This window comes from Carcharodon carcharias, assembly GCF_017639515.1.
Source record: "Carcharodon carcharias isolate sCarCar2 chromosome 40 unlocalized genomic scaffold, sCarCar2.pri SUPER_40_unloc_1, whole genome shotgun sequence".
Classification (NCBI taxonomy): domain Eukaryota; kingdom Metazoa; phylum Chordata; class Chondrichthyes; order Lamniformes; family Lamnidae; genus Carcharodon; species Carcharodon carcharias.
The window spans coordinates 874,823-882,322 of record NW_024470849.1 but is presented as its reverse complement, the minus strand read 5'-3'; the positions used below and the strand labels follow the sequence as shown (position 1 = coordinate 882,322).

The following is a 7,500-nucleotide window of genomic DNA, read 5'->3' as shown; positions in this document are numbered from 1 at the left end:
TATCAGAGTGTTACAGCGAGAGGTGTGGGATCTTTCAGAGTTAAAGTGAGGGGTGTGGGATATATCAGAGTGTGACAGTGAGGGGTGTGGGGTATATCAGAGTGTTACACTGAGGGATGTAGGATACATCAGAGTGTTACAGTGAGGTTTGTGGGATATATCAGAGTTAAAGTGAGGTGTGGGATATATCAGAGTGTTACAGTGAGGGGTGTGGGATATATCAGAGTGTTACAGTGAGGGGTGTGGGATATATCAGAGTTAAAGTGAGGTGTGGGATATATCAGAGTGTTACAGTGAGGGGTGTGAGATATATCAGAGTGTTACAGTGAGGTGTGTGGGGTATATCAGAGTGTTACAGTGAGGGGTGTGGGATATATCAGAGTGTTACAGTGAGGGGTGTGGGATATATCAGAGTTAAAGTGACGGGTGTGGGATATATCAGAGCATTAGAGTAAGGGATGAGGGATATATCAGAGTGTTACAGTGAGGGATGTGGGATATATCAGAATGTTACAGTGAGGGGTGTGGGATACATCAGAGTGTTACAGTGAGGGGTGTGGGATATATCAGAGTGTTACAGCGAGAAGTGTGGGATATATCAGAGTTAAAGTGCGGGCTGTGGGATATATCAGAGTGTTACAGCGAGAGTTGTGGGATCTTTCAGAGTTAAAGTGAGGGGTGTGGGATATATCAGAGTGTTACACTGAGGGATGTAGGATACATCAGAGTGTTACACTGAGGGATGTAGGATACATCAGAGTGTTACAGTGAGGGTTGTGGGATATATCAGAGTTAAAGTGAGGGGTGTGGGGTATATCAGAGTTAAAGTGAGGTGTGGGATATATCAGAGTGTTACAGTGAGGGGTGTGGGGTATATCAGAGAGTTACAGTGAGGGTTGTGGGGTATATCAGAGTTAAAGTGAGGTGTGGGATATATCAGAGTGTTACAGTGAGGGGTGTGAGATATATCAGAGTGTTACAGTGAGGTGTGTGGGGTATATCAGAGTGTTACAGTGAGGGGTGTGGGATATATCAGATTGTTACAGTGAGGGGTGTGGGATACATCAGAGTGTTACAGTGAGGGGTGTGGGATACATCAGAGTGTTACAGTGAGGGGTGTGGGATATATCAGAGTGTTACAGTGATGGATGTGGGATATATCAGAGTGTAACAGTGAGGGGTGTGGGATATATCAGAGTGTTACAGCGAGAGGTGTGGGATATATCAGAGTTAAAGTGCGGGCTGTGGGATATATGAGAGTGTTACAGCGAGAGTTGTGGGATCTTTCAGAGTTAAAGTGAGGGGTGTGGGATATATCAGAGTGTTACACTGAGGGATGTAGGATACATCAGAGTGTTACAGTGAGGGTTGTGGGATATATCAGAGTTAAAGTGAGGGGTGTGGGGTATATCAGAGTTAAAGTGAGGGGTGTGGGGTATATCAGAGTTAAATTGAGGTGTGGGATATATCAGAGTGTTACAGTGAGGGGTGTGGGGTATATCAGAGAGTTACAGTGAGGGTTGTGGGGTATATCAGAGTGTTACAGTGAGGGGTGTGTGATACATCAGAGTGTTACAGTGAGGGGTGTGGGATATATCAGAGTTAAAGTGAGGGGTGTGGGATATATCAGAGTTAAAGTGAGGTGTGGGATATATCAGAGTGTTACAGTGAGGGGTGTGGGATATATCAGAGTGTTACAGTGAGGGGTGTGGGATATATCAGAGTGTAACAGTGAGGGGTGTGGGATATATCAGAGTTAAAGTGACGGGTGTGGGATATATCAGAGCATTAGAGTAAGGGATGTGGGATATATCAGAGTGTTACAGTGATGGATGTGGGATATATCAGAATGTTACAGTGAGGGGTGTGGGATACATCAGAGTGTTACAGTGATGGATGTGGGATATATCAGAGTGTAACAGTGAGGGGTGTGGGATATATCAGAGTGTTACAGCGAGAGGTGTGGGATATATCAGAGTTAAAGTGCGGGCTGTGGGATATGTCAGAGTGTTACAGTGAGGGGTGTGGGATATATCAGAGTGTTACAGTGACTGGTGTGGGATATATCAGAGTGTTACAGTGAGGGGTGTGGGATATATCAGAGTGTTACAGTGAGGGGTGTGGGATATATCAGAGTGTTACAGTGAGGGGTGTGAGATATATCAGAGTGTTACAGTGAGGGGTGTGGGATATATCAGAGTGTTACAGTGAGGGGTATGGGATATATCAGAGTGTTACAGTGAGGGGAGCGGTATATATCAAAGTGTTACAGTGAGGGGTGTGGGATATATCAGAGTTTTACAGTGAGGGCTGTGGGATATATCAGAATGTTACAGTGAGGGGTGTGGGATATATCAGAGTGTTACAGTGAGGGGTGTGGGATATATCAGTGTTACAGTGAGGGGTATGGGATATATCAGAGTGTTACAGTGAGGGGTGTGGGATATATCAGAGTGTTACAGTGAGGGGTGTGGGATATATCCGTGTTACAGTGAGGGGTATGGGATATATCAGAGTGTTAGAGTGAGGGGTGTGGGATATATCAGAGTGTTACAGTGAGGGTTGTGGGATATATCAGAGCATTAGAGTAAGGGGTGTGGAATATATCAGAGCATTAGAGTAAGGGGTGTGGGATATATCAGAGTGTTACAGTGAGGGGTGTGGGATATATCAGAGCATTAGAGTAAGGGATGTGGGATATATCAGAATGTTACAGTGAGGGGTGTGGGATACATCAGAGTGTTAGAGTGAGGGGTGTGGGATATATCAGAGTGTTACAGTGATGGATGTGGGATATATCAGAGTGTAACAGTGAGGGGTGTGGGATATATCAGAGTTAAAGTGACGGGTGTGGGATATATCAGAGCATTAGAGTAAGGGATGTGGGATATATCAGAGTGTTACAGTGAGGGATGTGGGATATATCAGAATGTTACAGTGAGGGATGTGGGATACATCAGAGTGTTACAGTGAGGGGTGTGGGATATATCAGAGTGTTACAGTGATGGATGTGGGATATATCAGAGTGTTACAGCGAGAGGTGTGGGATATATCAGAGTGTTACAGCGAGAGGTGTGGGATATATCAGAGTTAAAGTGCGGGCTGTGGGATATATCAGAGTGTTACAGCGAGAGTTGTGGGATCTTTCAGAGTTAAAGTGAGGGGTGTGGGATATATCAGAGTGTTACACTGAGGGATGTAGGATACATCAGAGTGTTACAGTGAGGGTTGTGTTATATATCAGAGTTAAAGTGAGGGGTGTGGGGTATATCAGAGTTAAAGTGAGGTGTGGGATATCTCAGAGTGTTACAGTGAGGGGTGTGGGGTATATCAGAGAGTTACAGTGAGGGTTGTGGGGTATATCAGAGTGTTACAGTGAGGGCTGTGTGATACATCAGAGTGTTACAGTGAGGGGTGTGGGATATATCAGAGTTAAAGTGAGGGGTGTGGGATATATCAGAGTTAAAGTGAGGTGTGGGATATATCAGAGTGTTACAGCGAGAGGTGTGGGATAGATCAGCGTTAAAGTGACGGGTGTGGGATATATCAGAGTGTTACAGTGAGGGGTGTGGGATATATCAGAATGTTACAGTGATGGGTGTGGGATACATCAGAGGGTTAGAGTGAGGGGTGTGGGATATATCAGAGTGTTACGGTGAGGGGTGTAGGATATATCAGATACTAACAGTGAGGTGTGTGGTATATATCAGAGTGTTACAGTGAGTGGTTTGGGATATATCAGAGTGTTACAGTGAGTGGTTTGGGATATATCAGAGTGTTACAGTGAGGGGTGTGGGATATATCAGAGTGTTACAGTGAGGGTTGTGGGATATATCAGAGTTAAAGTGAGGTGTGGGATATATCAGAGTGTTTCAGTGAGGGGTGTGGGATATATCAGAGTTAAAGTGAGGTGTGGGATATATCAGAGTGTTACAGTGAGGGGTGTGAGATATATCAGAGTGTTACAGTGAGGTGTGTGGGGTATATCAGAGTGTTACAGTGAGGGGTGTGGGATATATCAGAGTGTTACAGTGAGGGGTGTGGGATATATCAGAGTGTTACAGTGATAGATGTGGGATATATCAGAGTGTAACAGTGAGGGGTGTGGGATATATCAGAGTTAAAGTGACGGGTGTGGGATATATCAGAGCATTAGAGTAAGGGATGAGGGATATATCAGAGTGTTACAGTGAGGGATGTGGGATATATCAGAATGTTACAGTGAGGGGTGTGGGATACATCAGAGTGTTACAGTGAGGGGTGTGGGATATATCAGAGTGTTACAGTGATGGATGTGGGATATATCAGCGTGTAACAGTGAGGGGTGTGGGATATATCAGAGTGTTACAGCGAGAGGTGTGGGATATATCAGAGTTAAAGTGCGGGCTGTGGGATATATCAGAGTGTTACAGCGAGAGTTGTGGGATCTTTCAGAGTTAAAGTGAGGGGTGTGGGTTATATCAGAGTGTTACACTGAGGGATGTAGGATACATCAGAGTGTTACAGTGAGGGTTGTGGGATATATCAGAGTTAAAGTGAGGGGTGTGGGGTATATCAGAGTTAAAGTGAGGTGTGGGATATATCAGAGTGTTACAGTGAGGGGTGTGGGGTATATCAGAGAGTTACAGTGAGGGTTGTGGGGTATATCAGAGTTAAAGTGAGGTGTGGGATATATCAGAGTGTTACAGCGAGAGGTGTGGGATAGATCAGCGTTAAAGTGACGGGTGTGGGATATATCAGAGTGTTACAGTGAGGGGTGTGAGATATATCAGAGTGTTACAGTGAGGTGTGTGGGGTATATCAGAGTGTTACAGTGAGGGGTGTGGGATATATCAGAGTGTTACAGTGAGGGGTGTGGGATATATCAGAGCGTAACAGAGATGGATGTGGGATATATCAGAGTGTAACAGTGAGGGGTGTGGGATATATCAGAGTTAAAGTGACGGGTGTGCGATATATCAGAGCATTAGAGTAAGGGATGTGGGATATATCAGAGTGTTACAGTGAGGGATGTGGGATATATCAGAATGTTACAGTGAGGGGTGTGGGATACATCAGAGTGTTACAGTGAGGGGTGTGGGATATATCAGAGTGTTACAGTGATGGATGTGGGATATATCAGAGTGTAACAGTGAGGGGTGTGGGATATCTCAGAGTGTTACAGCGAGAGGTGTGGGATATATCAGAGTTAAAGTGCGGGCTGTGGGATATATCAGAGTGTTACAGCGAGAGTTGTGGGATCTTTCAGAGTTAAAGTGAGGGGTGTGGGATATATCAGAGTGTTACACTGAGGGATGTAGGATACATCAGAGTGTTACAGTGAGGGTTGTGGGATATATCAGAGTTAAAGTGAGGGGTGTGGGGTATATCAGAGTTAAAGTGAGGTGTGGGATATATCAGAGTGTTACAGTGAGGGGTGTGGGGTATATCAGAGAGTTACAGTGAGGGTTGTGGGGTATATCAGAGTGTTACAGCGAGAGGTGTGGGATAGATCAGCGTTAAAGTGATGGGTGTGGGATATATCAGAGTGTTACAGTGAGGGGTGTGGGATATATCAGAATGTTACAGTGAGGGGTGTGGTATATATCAGAGGGTTAGAGTGAGGGGTGTGGGATATATCAGAGTGTTACGGTGAGGGGCGTAGGATATATCAGATACTAACAGTGAGGTGTGTGGTATATATCAGAGTGTTACAGTGAGTGGTTTGGGATATATCAGAGTGTTACAGTGAGGGGTGTGGGATATATCAGAGTGTTACAGTGAGGGGTGTGGGATATATCAGAGTGTTACAGTGAGGGGTGTGGGGTATATCAGAGTGTTACACTGAGGGATGTAGGATACATCAGAGTGTTACAGTGAGGGTTGTGGGATATATCAGAGTTAAAGTGAGGTGTGGGATATATCAGAGTGTTACAGTGAGGGGTGTGGGATATATCAGAGTTAAAGTGAGGTGTGGGATATATCAGAGTGTTACAGTGAGGGGTGTGAGATATATCAGAGTGTTACAGTGAGGTGTGTGGGGTATATCAGAGTGTTACAGTGAGGGGTGTGGGATATATCAGAGTGTTACAGTGAGGGGTGTGGGATATATCAGAGTGTTACAGTGATGGATGTGGGATATATCAGAGTGTAACAGTGAGGGGTGTGGGATATATCAGAGTTAAAGTGACGGGTGTGGGATATATCAGAGCATTAGATTAAGGGATGTGGGATATATCAGAGTGTTACAGTGAGGGATGTGGGATATATCAGAATGTTACAGTGAGGGGTGTGGGATACATCAGAGTGTTACAGTGAGGGGTGTGGGATATATCAGAGTGTTACAGTGATGGATGTGGGATGTATCAGAGTGTAACAGTGAGGGGTGTGGGATATATCAGAGTTAAAGTGCGGGCTGTGGGATATATCAGAGTGTTACAGCGAGAGTTGTGGGATCTTTCAGAGTTAAAGTGAGGGGTGTGGGATATATCAGAGTGTTACACTGAGGGTGTAGGATACATCAGAGTGTTACAGTGAGGGTTGTGGGATATATCAGAGTTAAAGTGAGGGGTGTGGGGTATATCAGAGTTAAAGTGAGGTGTGGGATATATCAGAGTGTTACAGTGAGGGGTGTGGGGTATATCAGAGAGTTACAGTGAGGGTTGTGGGGTATATCAGAGTGTTACAGTGAGGGGTGTGTGATACATCAGAGTGTTACAGTGAGGGGTGTGGGATATATCAGAGTTAAAGTGAGGGGTGTGGGATATATCAGAGTTAAAGTGAGGTGTGGGATATATCAGAGTGTTACAGCGAGAGGTGTGGGATAGATCAGCGTTAAAGTGACGGGTGTGGGATATATCAGAGTGTTACAGTGAGGTGTGTGGGATATATCAGAGTGTTACAGTGAGGGGTGTGGGATATATCAGAGTGTTACAGTGAGGGGTGTGGGATATATCAGAGTGTTGCAGTGATGGATGTGGGATATATCAGAGTGTAACAGTGAGGGGTGTGGGATATATCAGAGTTAAAGTGACGGGTGTGGGATATATCAGAGCATTAGAGTAAGGGATGTGGGATATATCAGAGTGTTACAGTGATGGATGTGGGATATATCAGAATGTTACAGTGAGGGGTGTGGGATACATCAGAGTGTTACAGTGATGGATGTGGGATATATCAGAGTGTAACAGTGAGGGGTGTGGGATATATCAGAGTGTTACAGCGAGAGGTGTGGGATATATCAGAGTTAAAGTGCGGGCTGTGGGATATATCAGAGTGTTACAGCGAGAGTTGTGGGATCTTTCAGAGTTAAAGTGAGGGGTGTGGGATATATCAGAGTGTTACACTGAGGGATGTAGGATACATCAGAGTGTTACAGTGAGGGTTGTGGGATATATCAGAGTTAAAGTGAGGGGTGTGGGGTATATCAGAGTTAAAGTGAGGTGTGGGATATATCAGAGTGTTACAGTGAGGGGTGTGGGGTATATCAGAGAGTTACAGTGAGGGTTGTGGGGTTTATCA

At 45.0% G+C, this 7,500-nt stretch overlaps 1 protein-coding gene across 1 annotated transcript in view; it reads right to left on the bottom strand.

Annotated features, from left to right (window-relative positions):
- Positions 1 to 7,500, bottom strand: part of LOC121275016 (tyrosine-protein phosphatase non-receptor type 6-like) — a gene marked incomplete at its 3' end in the record, with an annotated part of 46,019 nt that overhangs the window by 14,588 nt on the left and 23,931 nt on the right. The gene's annotated exons all lie outside the window — the stretch shown is intronic.